Genomic DNA, 15,639 nt, shown 5'->3' on the forward strand with positions numbered 1-15,639 from the left:
ACGCTGAGGGCTGTCCCTCTGTCCCAGGCATCTGTCTGCTGTCCTGTTAACCTCCAGTTGTTTCGTGTCTCATTGTCCCCACTGGTAATGTTACTATTGGCTAACACATTTTTGAGACATTTATCCTGTTACTGTTTGAAAACTGTGCAGTTCAATTATTCTCCCATGAAAAGTGTTTCTCCCATCAAATGTTTTATGTCAGTCATACTTCTAGCTTAGCAGTTACATTCCAGTATAATTTCTGAAACAAAAATCAACTTTAAAGTGAAAAATCAGGCCAGGTACAGTGGCTCACTTGATGTCAGGAGCTTGGGACCAGCCTGGCCAGCATGGTGAAACCTCATCTCCACTAAAAATACAAAAATTAGCTGGGCAGGGTGGCACATGCTTGACATCTCAGTTACTTGGGAAGCTGAGGCAGGAGAATTAAACCCGGAAGGCAGAGGTTGCAGTGAGCAGAGATCGCACCACTGCACTCCATCCTGGGCAACAGAGCAAGACTCCATCTCAAAAGCGAAAGAAGTCACTAGTAAATTCCAGATGAGACATGATGCCGCTCAAATTGTGCGTCCCCGTGGATTCTCCCGGTGGGTGGACGGAGCACCATCTGGCCTGGCTTCCTTCACCGTCCTGCCTGCTTTCCTAGGCCCCAGTCCAGTTAGCTGAGGCAGTGGCTCAGACCACATTAGCAAATCCACTCCCTGTGCGTGTCAGTAGCACACCCTTAAAATGCACACAAACTTTGGTTCCCTCCTACCGTGACATGAACTCACCAAACAAAAGCCAGAATTTCTTTTTCGACAGATTTAGTTATTAATAGGCTTTAATTTTTTTTTTTTTTCAGACAAGGTTTCACTCATGATCTCAGCTCACTGCAGCCTCGACCTCCCAGGCTCAAGTGCTCCCACCACAGCCTCCCAAGCAGCTGGGACTACAAGTGCATGCCACCACACCCAGCTAATTTTTTGTAGAGATAGGGTTTCGCTATGTTGCCCCGGCTGGTCTAGAACTGAGATCAAAGGATCCTCCTGCCTCAGCCTCCCGATGTGCTAGGAATGACAGGTGGGAGCCACTGTGCCTGGCCTTTATTTTTTATAGGGATCTTAGCCATTTAGAGTGCTTGCAGGTGTATCTGCTTTAGACCGAACCCAACGACAAATATATACACACACATACATACATACACATATATACATACGCATACACACACGCATACACATACATACATACACACACACACAGCAAAAGTGAGTACCTTCCACTGGTCAACTTGGTGTGGTAGGCAGTTACTGTGGCTCTATCTTCGGAACGGGAAGTTTTATTATTTAGCACTTGTTAAGCTCCGTGGGTAACACCTTACAGACATAATCCTACGCAGCGAGCTTGTTTCTTCAGAGCGTAAAAGCTACTTGGGCAAGATTGAGGTGGACAGGAAGCTAATACGTTGTTACTGTGGCTTAGTCTCTAAAGTTCTGCTCAACTTTCTATTCTGACATTTGGAGACATCCAGAGGTGCTTTTCTTGTTGAAGATTAACGTCTTTTGTCTGTAAACCAATTCGTGTTGCTGGAAAGAAAGGCAATCCAAGTCTTATGAATCGGCCGCTTCGTGGGCTTCGTGTTGCTGTACTCCCTGTGCTCTGAGAGTGCTGCCAACAGAAGTGAGAGAAAAACCCAGACGGGCTATTTTGGGGCTGATCTTTACCCTGGAATCTTCCTGGAAGGTGAATGGCCCGTGTCATGCAGTTGTTAAGCAAGAGGTATCATGGGACCTTCCCTTCTGGGCGGCCGTGGAGCCGAGGCAGAGCCCTGGGTGACCCAGCAGCAGCAGGCACCTGCTGTGTGGCTGCCTTCACGGTCCTCCCCCACACTGCTGTGGATGTCTCTAGACTGGCCCTGTAGATGTCCCCTGGCCTCAGGTATCTCTGTGCATCTGTTTTAGTCCGCTTTCTGCTAGCAAGGCTCACTCCTCTGATTTCCTTAAGCAATTTTATAAAAACCCTTCGGTGCAAAGTGGACTGTAAAATACTAGCCAAGAAGGCGAAGGCAGCTGCCAGATCCCCAGATTTGGCTACCGTGTGCTGAAATCCCAGCCCCTCTTACAGCCATGACATGTATATCAAAGCAGGTGCACTTGAGACTTAGGCAGGGTCAGGAAAGCACCACCTGCTCCTAGAATCCTGGATTTGGACTTCATTCTGGACAGCATATGACAAGGGCAAGGACCCCTATTCTAACCGATTAAAGCTGGACAGAATTTCCCGGGTTCAAGCAATTCTCCTGCCTCAGCCTCCCAAGTAGCTGGGACTACAGGCACGCGCAAGCATGCCCAGCTAATTTTTGTATTTTTAGTAGAGACGGGGTTTCACCATGTTGGCCAGGATGGTCTCGATCTCTTGACCTCATGATCCACCCGCCTCGACCTCCCAAAGTGCTGGGATTACAGGCATGAGTCAACCGCGCCTGGCCTGGACAGAATTTTTTAAAGCAAAGAAGCCAGTTATTTGGGTATATCCAGGGGTTTTGCTTTTGAGGAGTGGAGTAGGCAGAGAGAAGAGCAAGTGAAGCCTGGCCCCTGAGTGCCTCAACAACTGATGAACATTGACTCGCTCGCAGGCAAGTTTTCAGTATTTATTCAGTCCCCGCCGTGAGCCTTGTACTTGGCCTAGTTACTAAGAAACCGAAAGAGAGAAAAGTAGCTTCATCTGCTCAGGGTTCATAATGAACGGAGAACAAATACAGAATACAGAAAACCGGACTCTAGCAAGGTTCTGGGAAGAGTGCACTGCTCAGCTGAGTTACCAGATTAAGGAAAGAGATCTTTGGTTCCTCCCTGCAGTGTAATGAATGGTACGGGAGGGTGGACTGTGTGTAATGAATGGTACGGGAGGGTGGGGTGTGTGTAATGAATGGTACGGGAGGGTGGACTGTGTGTAATGAATGGTACGGGAGGGTGGGGTGTGTGTAATGAATGGTACGGGAGGGTGGACTGTGTGTAATGAATGGTACGGGAGGGTGGGGTGTGTGTCATGAATGGTACGGGAGGGTGGGGTGTGTGTCATGAATGGTACGGGAGGGTGGACTGTGTGTCATGAATGGTACGGGAGGGTGGACTGTGTGTCATGAATGGTACGGGAGGGTGGACTGTGTGTCATGAATGGTACGGGAGGGTGGACTGTGTGTAATGAATGGTACGGGAGGGTGGGGTGTGTGTCATGAATGGTACGGGAGGGTGGGGTGTGTGTCATGAATGGTACGGGAGGGTGGACTGTGTGTCATGAATGGTACGGGAGGGTGGGGTGTGTGTCATGAATGGTACGGGAGGGTGGACTGTGTGTCATGAATGGTACGGGAGGGTGGGGTGTGTGTCATGAATGGTACGGGAGGGTGGGGTGTGTCATGAATGGTACGGGAGGGTGGACTGTGTGTCATGAATGGTATGGGAGGGTGGACTGTGTGTCATGAATGGTACGGGAGGGTGGACTGTGTGTCATGAATGGTACGGGAGGGTGGGGTGTGTGTAATGAATGGTACGGGAGGGTGGGGTGTGTGTCATGAATGGTACGGGAGGGTGGACTGTGTGTCATGAATGGTACGGGAGGGTGGGGTGTGTGTCATGAATGGTACGGGAGGGTGGGGTGTGTGTAACGAATGGTACGGGAGGGTGGGGTGTGTGTCATGAATGGTACGGGAGGGTGGACTGTGTGTCATGAATGGTACGGGAGGGTGGGGTGTGTGTCATGAATGGTACGGGAGGGTGGACTGTGTGTCATGAATGGTACGGGAGGGTGGGGTGTGTGTCATGAATGGTACGGGAGGGTGGGGTGTGTGTCATGAATGGTACGGGAGGGTGGGGTGTGTGTCATGAATGGTACGGGAGGGTGGGGTGTGTGTAATGAATGGTACGGGAGGGTGGGGTGTGTGTCATGAATGGTACGGGAGGGTGGGGTGTTGGTGTTCCCAGCACATTTTGGACGGAGCTGCGTGCGGGCTCATCGGTTTGGGGACTGATGAAGCTTCATCGCTTTTCTTGGGTTCCTTGTTCCCGCTTGAATCCCTGTCTTGACCTGGCTCCACTCTGAGATGAAAACTGCATAATGCAGAAAATGCATCGTGAGTAACTCCGTCTGGTGTGAGACTAAACGCTTCCCAAAGACAGCACACACCCGCAAAAGCTGCAGCTTGGGAGAAGTGCTGGTGTTCCTGTCCCCACTACCCCAGGCTTCTCTGATCATTCTCCCTCACATGATCTATTGTGATGTCAAAATGTAGCCTGGCCATCGGGGAACTTGTTAGAAATGCACATTTCAGGCGGGGAACGGTGGCTCACCCCTATAATCCCACGAGGTCAAGAGATCGAGACCATCCTGGTCAACATGGTGAAACCCCGTCTCTACTAAAAACACAAAAATTAGCTGGGCATGGTGGTGTGCGCCTATAGTCCCAGCTACTCGGGAGGCTGAGGCAGGAGAATTGCTTGAACCCAGGAGGCGGAGGTTGCGGTGAGCTGAGATCGCGCCATTGCACTCCAGCCTGGGTAACAACAGCGAAACTCCATCTCAAAAAAAAAAAAGAAATGCACCTTTCAGCACCACCTCACACCTTAAGAGGCCCAGCTCTGGGAACTAGCAACAGACGAAACTTGCATGGTTCTGATGCAAAGCCCTGGTGTTTACATTTTAGTCCCTAGATGCAACTAATCAGACCTGGGGCATAGCATAGCAAACCACAGGAAATTCATGCCACACTTTTCTAGGCAATTAGTATGGACTAAGAGCAATGGAGTCCCTCTACTCCAAACCTCAGAAGGAGAGCAGACCAAGAATGGTTGCAAATTTGAGACCTTCCCTCGTGCCTTCCCTGCCATCCCACCCAGTCGGGCTCCCTTTGGAGCCTGAAGCTGACAGACCAGGCACACCCAGTGTGCAAGACCCCGCTTCCTCTCCATGGCATCTCCCCAGCCACTGTTGCAGTGAGTGTGTTTGACTTCCGTGAGCTCATGTTTGGCTTTGAAGCCCCCTAAACCAGTGGTTCCCACCCAAGGCTACCCATTAAGGGTTATCTAGGCTTTTTAAAAAATCGGCCGGGCGCGGTGGCTCACGCCTGTAATCCCAGCACTTTGGGAGGCCAAGGCAGGCAGATCACGAGGTCAAGAGATGGAGACCATCCTGGCCAACATGGTGAAACCCTGTCTCTACTAAAAGATACAAAAATTAGCTGGGTGTGGTGGCGCACGCCTGTAGTCTCAGCTACTAGGGAGGCTGAGGCAGGAGAACTGCTTGAACCCAGGAGGCGGAGGTTGCAGTGAGCTGAGATCGCACCATTGCACTCCAGCCCGGCGCCTGGCATTGGAGCAAGACTCTGTCTCCAAAAAAAAAAAAAGCCAGCTAGTAGTGGTGGCTCACACCTGTAATCCCAGCACTTTGGGAAGCCAAGGTGGGCAGATCACCTGAGGTCAGGAGTTCATGACCAGCCTGGCCAACAGGGTGAAACCCTGTCTCTACAAAAATACAAAAATTAACTGGGCATGATGGTGGGTGCCTATAATCCCAGCTACTCAGGAGCCTGAGGTGGGACAATCACTTGAACGCAGGAGGCAGAGGTTGTGAGCTGAGATTGTGCCACTGCACTCCAGCCTGGGCGACAGAGCAAGACTCTGTCTCAAAAAAAAAAAGAAAAGAAAAAAAAAAAGAAATCAAGCCTAGGGAACATAATGAGGACCCACCTCTACAAAAAAATAATTTTTTTTTTTTTTTTTTTTTTTGAGACGGAGTTTCACTCTTGTTACCCAGGCTGGAGTGCAATGGCGCGATCTCGGCTCACCACAACCTCCGCCTCCTGGGTTCAGGCAATTCTCCTCCCTCAGCCTCCCGAGTAGCTGGGATTACAGGCACGTGCCACCATGCCCAGCTAATTTTTTGTATTTTTAGTAGAGACGGGGTTTCACCATGTTGACCAGGATGGTCTCGATCTCTTGACCTCGTGATCCACCCGCCTCGGCCTCCCAAAGTGCTGGGATTACAGGCTTGAGCCACCGCGCCCGGCAAAAAAAAAATTTTTTAATTAGCCAGTTTGATGGTGTGCACCTGTGGTCCCAGCTACTCAGGTGGCTGAGGTGGGTGGATCCCTTGAGCCCAGAAGATCAAGGCCACAGCAAGCTGTGATCACTCAATTCCAGCCTGGGCTTCAGCACAGAGGCTCTCTCTGTGCCCCTGCCTCAGGATGATCTTCCATCTGAAGCTTTGTTTGTCACTCTGTGCAGACTCAGTTGTTTTTCTTTCTCTCTCTCTCTCTCTTTTTTTTTTTTCTTTGGTGAGACAAAGTCTCGCACTTATTGCCCAGGCTGGAGTGCAATGGCACGATCTCGACTAACTGCAACCTCCACCTCGGAGTTCAAGTGATTCTTCTGCCTCAGCCTCCCAAAGTGGCTGGGGATTACAGGCACCTGCTACCATGCACAGCTAATCTTTCTGTATTTTTTTTGGTTGAGATAGGGTTTCACCATGTTGACCAGGCTGGTCTTGAACTCCTGACATCAGGTGATCCGCCCACCTCGGTCTCCCGAAGTGCTGAGATTACGGCGTGAGCCACCGCACCTGGCCAATTCTGTCTTTAATTCATGTTTCTTTGCCATTCTGTGGCTGCCTTTTTCCAAATGCCTGTTGGATGTTGCTGTTGCCTTTGTTTTGGCCTTTGGATTTGTTTGTCACTGTTGCAAATGTTTGATTACTAAAATGATTTACAATTTAATTTCCAGGCTCTATTTTCTTTTCTTTTTTTTTTTTTTTTTGAGACGGAGTTTCGCTCTTGTTACCCAGGCTGGAGTGCAATGGCGCGATCTCGGCTCACCACTACCTCCGCCTCCTGGGTTCAGGCAATTCTCCTGCCTCAGCCTCCTGAGTAGCTGGGATTACAGGCACGCACCACCATGTCCGGCTAATTTTTTGTATTTTTAGTAGAGACGGGGTTTCACCATGTTGACCAGGGTGGTCTCAATCTCTTGACCTCATGATCCACCCGCCTCGGCCTCCCCAAAGTGCTGGGATTATAGGCTTGAGCCACCGTGTCCAGCTTTTTTTTTTTTTTTTAATAAGACAGGGTTTCACCATGTTGGTCAGGCTGGTCTTGAACTCCCGACCTCAGGTGATCCGCCCACCTTGGCCTCCAAAGTGCTTGGATTGCAGGCGTGAGCCACGGCGCCCGGCCCTCCAGACTATTTTCTACAGCTTGCCTGATGTGTTAAACGTCCTTTCCTAGCCATTTGCGTATAAGTCACATTAATAATATCTCCCCTGTCACACCCCACTGCCGCTTGTTTGTGTTTAAATGTGACCTTACTAGCTTCATTACCCACCTGACTTTCTTGTCTTTTTATGGTGGTAAAATGTAACAGAAAATGCATCATTGAAAGTATGCATGTCAGTACCGTTATGTACGTTCATGTTCACGTGCAGCCATCACGATCTGCCGTCCATCTCCAGAACGTTTGCATCTTCCCAACTGAAACTCTGCACTGTTAAACACCGACTCTCGGCCGTGTGCAATGGCTCACACCTGTAATCCCGATTTGGGAGGCCAAAGCAGGTGGATCACTGAAGTCAGGAGTTCAAGACCAGCCAGGCCAACATGGTGAAACCCCATCTCTACTGAAAATACAAAAATTAGCCAGGCATGGTGGCACACCCCTGTAATCCCAGCTACTCAGGAGGCTGAGGCCGGAGAATCTCTTGAACCCGGGAGGTGGGGTTGCAGTGAGCCAAGATCATGCCACTGCACTCCAGCCTGGGGGACAGAGGGAGACTCCATCTCAACAAAATAAAAATAAACACTGACTCTCCATTCTCCCTCCAGCCAGCCTCTGGCAACCATTTTTCTACTTTTCTTGACTACTCTAAGTCCATACATATAAGCTGAATCATACAATATTTGTCCTTTTATGACATTTCACTTAGCATCAGGCTTCAAAGATCTTGTAGTATGTATCAGAATTTCCCTCTTAAGACTCATTCACGGTATCTGCGTTTTGTTTTCCATTCGTCCATCAGTGGACGTGGGCTTTCTTCCTCCCACCTTTCGGCTGTTGTGGATAATCCTGCTCAAACATCACTGTGCAGGTATCAGTCCTTTCAACTCTTCTGGGTGTAGATGAAGTGCAGTTGCTGGGTCATGTGGTCATTCTGCATAAGTTTTTTGGTTTCTGGTTTTTGGATTGTTTGTTTTTTGAGACAGTCTCACTCTGTCACCCAGGCTGGAGTACAATGGTGCGATCTCGGCTCACCGCAACCTCCGCCTCCTGGGTTCAGGCAATTCTCCTGCCTCAGCCTCCTGAGTAGCTGGGATTACAGGCACCCACCCCCATGCCTGGCTAATTTTTGTATTTTTAGTAGAGACGAAGTTTCATCATGTTGGCCAGAATGGCCTCGATCTCCTGACCTTGTGATCCGCCTGCCTCCGCCCCACAAAGTGCTGGGATTACAGGTGTGAGCTGCTGCACCCAGCCAGGTTTTTTATTTTTTAATAGAGATCGGGTCTTGCTCTGTTGCTTAAGTTAAAGTGCAGTGGTACAATCAGAGCTCACTGCAGGCTCCAACTCCAGGGCTCAAGTGATCCTCCTCCCTCAACCTCCCAAGTAGCTAGAACTACAGGCACGCACCACAGCACCTGCCTAATTTTTTGTTTGGGTTTTTTTTTTTCTGATTTAAAAAAAAAAAAAATTCTTTGGCCAGGTACAGTGACTCATGCCTGTAATCCCAGCACTTTGGAAGGCTGAAGCGGGTGGATCACCTGAGGTCAGGAATTCAAGACCAGCCTGACCAACATGGAGAAACCCCATCTGTATGAAAAATACAAAATTAGCTGGGCGCGGTGGTGCATGCCTGTAATCCCAGCTACTTGGGAGGCTGAGGCAAGAGAATTGCTTGAATCCAGGAGGCTGAGGTTGCTGTGAGCCGAGGTCACACCATTGCACTCCAGCCTCAGCAATAAGAGGGCAACTCTGTCTCAAAAAAAAAAAAAAAAATTTGTAGATATGGGTTCTTGCCTAGGCTGGTCTCTAACTCCTGGGCTCAAGTGATCCTCCTGCCTCAGCCTCCGAAAGCACAAGGATTACAGGCGTGTGCCACCGCACCTGGCCTCTGTGTTCACTTTTGTGAGGACCTGCCATACTGTCTTCCACCACGGCTGCCCTGTTCTACCTTCTTACCAGCAGTGCACAGGGTTTCAGTTGCTCCACATACTTGCCAATGCGGTTTTCTATTTTTTTTGAGCCATGCTTGTGGGCATGACACGGCCCCACACTGCGGTTTCTGGTGCCTACTGGCACCCCTCACCTGCAACTGCCACTTGTCAGCACCAAACTTCTCTTCCCTCCCCTCTCTACTTACCCACCCACTGCTTTTTTTTTTTTTGAGACAGAGTCTCGCTCTGTCACCACACGCCAGGCTGGAGTGCAGTGGCGCGATCTTGGCTCGCTGCGACCTCCGCCTCCCAGGTTCAAGCAATTCTCCTGCCTCAACCTCCCAAATAGCTGGGACCACAGGTGTGTGCCACCACGCCCAGCTAATTTTTGTATTTTTTGGTAGAGATGGGGTTTCACCATGTTGGCCAGGATGGTCTCGATCTCTTGACCTTGTGATGCGCCCGCCTCGGCCTCCCAAAGTGCTGGGATTACAGGCGTGAGCCCGGCCAACCTACCCTTGCTTCTAATGTGCTCAGCTGGGGGGATAATGTATCTTCCTCCTGCTGATCCATGTTGATACCTACCTCTGGCATGTTCCATCACCTGCCAAGCCCTGCTGGATCTTCACAGAACCCACTCACATGTCTTCCTTCCTGTGGGCAGGCTATCTGTCTTTTCCCTAGCTCACTGTAATCTCCCTGACACTGCCCAAACCACTTGAACTGTCCCATCGGGTCCCTACTCCATAGCATCTTCTATCAGCTTTCCATTGCCCACCCGAAGGAGGAAGAAGAAAATTAGCATGGGCCAGGTGTGGTGGGTCACATCTGTAATCCCAGCACTTTGTCTGAGGCAGGTAGATGGCTTGAGGTCAGGAGTTCTAGACCTGCCTGGAGCAACGTGGCAAAACTCTGTCTCTACAAAAAAAAATAAAAATTAGGTATGGTGGCACGCCTGTAGTCCCAGCTATGTGGGAGGCTGAGGTGAGAGGATCACTTGAGCCCAGGAGGTCAAGGCTGTGATGAGCCAAGATCATACCACTGTGCTCCAGCCTGGGTGACAGAGCGAGACACCGTCTCAAAAGGAATGTATATTTTACAAAGAATTAGCATATGAATACCTTTTATGTTCCAGCCACTGTACTAAGTATCAGGATCTGAGTCCTATCTCATAGGTGAGCAAGCAGCACAGCTCCTTCCTTGAGACGGAGTTTCGCTCTTGTTACCCAGGCTGGAGTGCAATGGCGCGATCTCGGCTCATCACAACCTCCGCCTCCTGGGTTTGGGCAATTCTCCTGCCTCAGCCTCCCGAGTAGCTGGGATTATAGGCACGCGCCACCATGCCCAGCTAATTTTTTGTATTTTTTAGTAGAGACGGCGTTTCACCATGTTGACCAGGATGGTCTCGATCTCTTGACCTCCCAAAGTGCTGGGATTACAGGCGTGAGCCACCGCGCCCGGCCTTAAGCAACTTCTTTAAGGTCACACAGCTAGTAAGCAGTAAACTAAGGTTCAAAGTATTTTTCCCCCCCCGAGACAAAGTTTCGCTCTTGTTACCCAGGCTGGAGTGCAATGGCGTGATCTCAGCTCAACGCAACCTCCGCCTCCTGGGTTCAGGCAGTTCTCCTGCCTCAGCCTCCTGAGTAGCTGGGACTACAGGCACGCACCACCATGCCCAGCTGATTTTTGTATTTTTAGTAGAGACGGTGTTTCATCTTGTTGACCAGGATGGTCTCGATCTCTTGACCTCGTGATCCACCCGCCTTGGCCTCCCAAAGTGCTGGGATTACAGGCGTGAGCCACGGTGCCAGGCCCAGTTCAGAGTATTTCTAAAGCAATTGTATCCTCAAGTCCACTCTACAGCCTCTTTGAATATTCATGGCAATCTTGTTCCATGGATGTCCCATCCCCCTTTTATAAAGAAAGCACTAGGTGAAGTAACTCGCTTCAAGTGTAACACTTAATAATTTAGGAACTGGGATCTGAATCTCCATCTCTGACTTCAAAGTGTCCACTGCGGATTCCTCACCTCTCCCAGACCCTATGTCTGGCAGCAAGGTCCTGTTTGATCTGCACCCAACGTGGTGTAAGAGCTTTTTCTTTTGCCCCAAATTAGACTTTTTACCGCTGGATTTCCATTTTACGTCTCTCTCCTTTTATCATTCCATCAGCATCTTGGCCTTTTCTCCAGCCCATAATCAATTGCCACTTTCTTCCTGAAACCTATCCGTGTCTCCGAAACTGGGACAATCTTAAGAGCGGAGAATGTGCCAGAACTTTGTTGCAGCCCTCCTGCAGCTGAGCACATGACGGCCCCCGACAAATACATGCGGGATGAACAGAAAGCATATTCCTGCAGGGAGGGTGCCTCCCGGGACCCTTAAATAGCCAGTTATCCGCAGTGAGGAAAGTGCATGAGACCAAGAAGCAGGGATTTGCTTCTGGTGCCAAATGTCTTGCAGAAGTGTGTGTACCGCATTGATTTTCAGTGTTTGTCCTCTGCCCTGGCTTCCAGGTCTCTAAGTGGGCGGTGAGTCTCCCCTCACCCCCAAGCTGCTTTGTTACAGTCTTTTCCCAGCCTGGACTTTTGTCCCAGCCATACTAGCAACCAAGTCAACAGCAACCTACTTGCCACCTGGGGAGGAACAGCGTGGCTTGACTGGGTAGTGACCTCTTTGGGGTTTGCTTCAAACCCAGCCTATCTGAAGGTGCAGTGTGCGGGAGAGTCTGGAACTCTGCGGTGGGGATGAGGGGAATGCAGAGGGAGGGAAACCGACCGGAGAAAACCAGCCCAGGCTGGCCGGCACTGAAAGCCACTTCTCCCTGCAGCTCGGCAGCGATCTGCACTACATCCCGGGTTCCAGAAGAGGCAGAGGTTCTTACGTAAAGCAGGTAAGTGTCTTGTCTGTCAGCATCGAGCTCAGGGTTGGTAGGAAAAGACGATTCTACCAAAATAAATCATTTGGGGAAAGAGGAAGAGCAGCCAGTGGAACAGGGACATTCATCCCATTTGTTGGGCAGAGTTGGAAGGGGTGGGCAGGAGGAAGTGGCCACCCCTGAATATGGGGCGTCCCATGCAACAGCCAAGCCAGGAAACAAGTGATTTTCTTGGCCATAAGTCAAGAACTGGCTCCTGGCTGCTAGTGTGAGGGGTTCATTCCTGGGAATACTCACCGTTGCTCTGCTAATGTGAGGAGGTGGGCGGGGAAAGGGTCCTCACCCTGAGGTCCCCAGCCCAGCTGCTCGTGGCGGGAAGAAATGAGCTCAGCTCTACAGAGGAACTGGTAGTCTCGTGACAAGTCTGACAGCAAAGTCGAGGGGTGTCCTCCTGGTGGCGCCTAGATTCAGGGACGCTTACTGGATGCCTCTGCACCATGGCCAGGATACAGCCCTGAGACTTTCGTTTTCTGAGACAGTTTTCCTCTGTCACCAGGCTGGAGTGCAGCGCCATGATGTCGGCTCACTGCAGCCTGTGCCTCCCGGGTTCAAGCAGTTCTCTTGCCTCAACCTCCTGGGTGGCAGGGATTACAGGTGCACGCCACCACACCTGGCTCATTTTTTCTCTCTTAGTAGAGACGGGGTTTCAGCGTGTTAGCCAGGCTGGTCTTGAACTCCTGACTTCAGGTGATCTGCCCCCTCAGCCTCCCAGAGTGCTAGGATTAGTGGCGTGAGCCACTGTGCCCAGCTCGAGACTGTTTTAATTCACAAATAACTAGTCATTTTCATGGGGAAGCACGTCAGTGTTGACATAATGAACATAATGCAGTAAATGCTACGGCTGAGTATCGAGCAGGATAACAGGAGGGCTCCTAGCCAAGAACTGGGGGGCTGCAGAAAGGCGGGAGGAGGAGGTGATGCCTGAGCTGAGCCCAGACAACAGTTTGTGAATCACTGGCTTTGCATGTGGAAACAGTGTCCTGGGTGAGGGGACAGTATGTGCGAGGCTTAGATGCAGCACTGACGTGTCCTGAAAGCAGGAGTTGAAAGCAGCGGGTGAGGGAGAGGAAAAGCAGGGCGGGCTGTGCGGGAGGGGAGCTGTCCCCAGAGCCGCGGGAAACCGCCCCGTGCCCTTTCACCCACTTGGCCCGTGGAAGGTGGATTTGAGGGCAACGAGGCTGAAGGCAAGGCGCCGAGTGAGGAGCCCTCAGGCATCCCAGGGGACAATCTGTGGTAATCTAGCAAGTGACTGCAGGGAAGGGGAAGCCGGAGGAGTCAAGAGTATGGGATGTTTTCAGATGGGAAGAAAGAAAAGAAGTGTGATCGATCGGGGGAGCTTGGAAAACCCTGCCCTCTCCTCCCTGCAGCTCACCGGCAAGGGCCATTCTGAATGGTGTCTTGTTTACAATATGATCCTCAGTTACAATGTATTAAGAATCACTTTTCCAGCCCGGCACAGTGGCACCTTGGGAGGCTGAGGCGGGCAGATCACTTGAGGCTGACAAAGTTGAGACTTACCACTACACTCCAGCCTGGGCAACGCAGTAAGACTCTCTGTCTCAAGAAGAAAAAAAAAAAAAGAATGGGCCCCAGGCGGGTGGATCACTTGAGGTCACGAGTTCGAGACCACCCTGGCAAACCTGGTGAAACCTTGTCTTTTTTTTTTTCCCCTCCCCCCGAGATGGAGTTTCACTCTTGTTACCCAGGCTGGAGTGCAATGGCGCGATCTCGGCTCACCGCAACCTCCGCCTCCTGGGTTCAGGCAATTCTCCTGCCTCAGCCTCCTGAGTAGCTGGGATTACAGGAACGCACCACCGTGCCCAGTAATTTTTTGTATTTTTTAAGTAGAGATGGGGTTTCACCATGTTGACCAGGATGGTCTCGATCTCTTAACCTCGTGATCCACCCGCCTCGGCCTCCCAAAGTGCTGGGATTACAGGCGTGAGCTACCGCGCCCAGCTGAAACCTCGTCTTTACTAAAAATACAAAAATTAGCTGGGCATGGTGGCAGGTTCTGTCATCCCAGCTACTGGGGAGGCTGAGGCAGGAGGGTGGCTTGAACCCAGGAGGCGGAGGTTTCAGTGAGTACTCCAGCCTGGGTGACAGAGCAAGACTCTGCCTCAAAAAAAAAAAAAAAAAAAAAGAAGGTAGGGGAAACGCGAGCCATTGGCTGACAGTCTGAAGCATCCAGAGAACTTTAAATGAAAGGACCCAATCATCAAACAAGTGTCTATTTGTTGACCAAAACTTTGGTAGCGTAGCAAGCGCTGCGGCCAGGAAATGCGGCTGCTCGGGTCTCGTGAGCTGGAAGGGCTCCCCTTGCCAGGGATCCTTCGGGACCTGTGTTGAGAGAACACATGGGCTTCCCTGTGGCAGGGTGGGCTGTGTCGCTTTAGAATCCATTCCCCATGTCAGTTCTGCGGAGGTCAGGACCTTGCATTGGTCCCCAGCTGTGTCCCTGCTGCTTAGAACTGCAAATGGTGTACAGTAGGCACTCAACAAATATCTGCAGAGTGACTGACACTCGGGCTGGTGGGTTGCCTTAGGGAGCAGTGATTGGCCTTGGCGCCAGGTTTGTGGTTTTCATGGTGCTATGACGGCTTTCAAACTTTGGCTAATGGTTTTCCCTTTGTTGCCTGTTGACGAATGTATTTCCTGCTGTCAGAAATCCTGTCAAGGCCGGGCGCGGTGGCTCACACCTGTAATCCCAGCACTTTGGGAGGCCGAGGCAGGTGGATCATGAGGTCAAGAGATCGAGACCATCCTGGTCAACATGGTGAAACCCCGTGTCTACTAAAAATACAAAACATTAGCTGGGCACGGTGGCACGTGTCAGTAATCCCAGCTACTCAGGAGGCTGAGGCAGGAGAATTGCCTGAACCCAGGAGGCAGAGGTTGCGGTGAGCCGAGATAGCGCCATTGCACTCCAGCCTGGGTAACAAGAGCGAAACTCCGTCTAAAAAAAAAAAAAAAAAAGAAGTCCTGTCAAGTCGTAGGCTTTGATGACCACACCTGCTCAAGGGACGCTCCGGGGCTGGGATTGGCAGCAGCTTGGCACAGCCTCAGGGTGGAGAGGCACACAGCAGGCAAGTCTTCTTCATGGGTGGAGGCACTACCACATCTGTCTAGCTAGCTGTCTCCTAGTGGCCCTGGGATTACAGTGTCCCTCATTTCTCTGGCATCTGTTAAATACCCCTATTCCAGTAACCAGGGAATCACAATTTCTTTTTCTTTCTTTCGTTTTTTTTTTTTTTTTTTTTGAGACAGAGTCTCACTCTGTCACCCAGGCTAGAGTGATGCGGCACAATCTCAGCTCACTGCAACCTCCGCCTCCCGGGTTCAAGCGATTCTCCTGCCTTAGCCTCCCAAGTAGCTGGGATTACAGGTGTGTGCCACCACGCCTGGCTAATTTTTTGTGTTTTTAGTAGAGACGACGGGGTTTCTCCATGTTGGTCAGGCTGGTCTCGAACTCCTGACTTCAGGTGATCCACCCACCTCAGCCTCCCAAAGTGTTGGGATTACAGACA

General features: G+C 50.9%; 1 protein-coding gene across 8 annotated transcripts in view; it reads left to right on the top strand.

The window, feature by feature from the left end:
- Positions 1 to 11,581: 11,581 nt before the first annotated feature.
- SLC25A18 (solute carrier family 25 member 18) overlaps positions 11,582 to 15,639 on the top strand; it is a 20,155-nt gene continuing 16,097 nt past the window's right edge. For 2 of the 8 annotated variants that reach the window (XM_009006380.5, XM_078342756.1), the window contains exons 1-2: positions 11,582 to 11,705; positions 12,005 to 12,067. The gene's annotated coding sequence lies outside the window, so the exon portion shown is untranslated. Of the gene's footprint in view, positions 11,706 to 11,764; positions 11,916 to 12,004; positions 12,068 to 15,639 lie in introns of those variants that run through there. The other 6 variants (XM_017977764.4, XM_078342759.1, XM_002743522.6 and 3 more) reach the window with 3 other exon arrangements.

This window comes from Callithrix jacchus, chromosome 1 (assembly GCF_049354715.1).
Source record: "Callithrix jacchus isolate 240 chromosome 1, calJac240_pri, whole genome shotgun sequence".
In the NCBI taxonomy this organism is placed as follows: domain Eukaryota; kingdom Metazoa; phylum Chordata; class Mammalia; order Primates; family Cebidae; genus Callithrix; species Callithrix jacchus.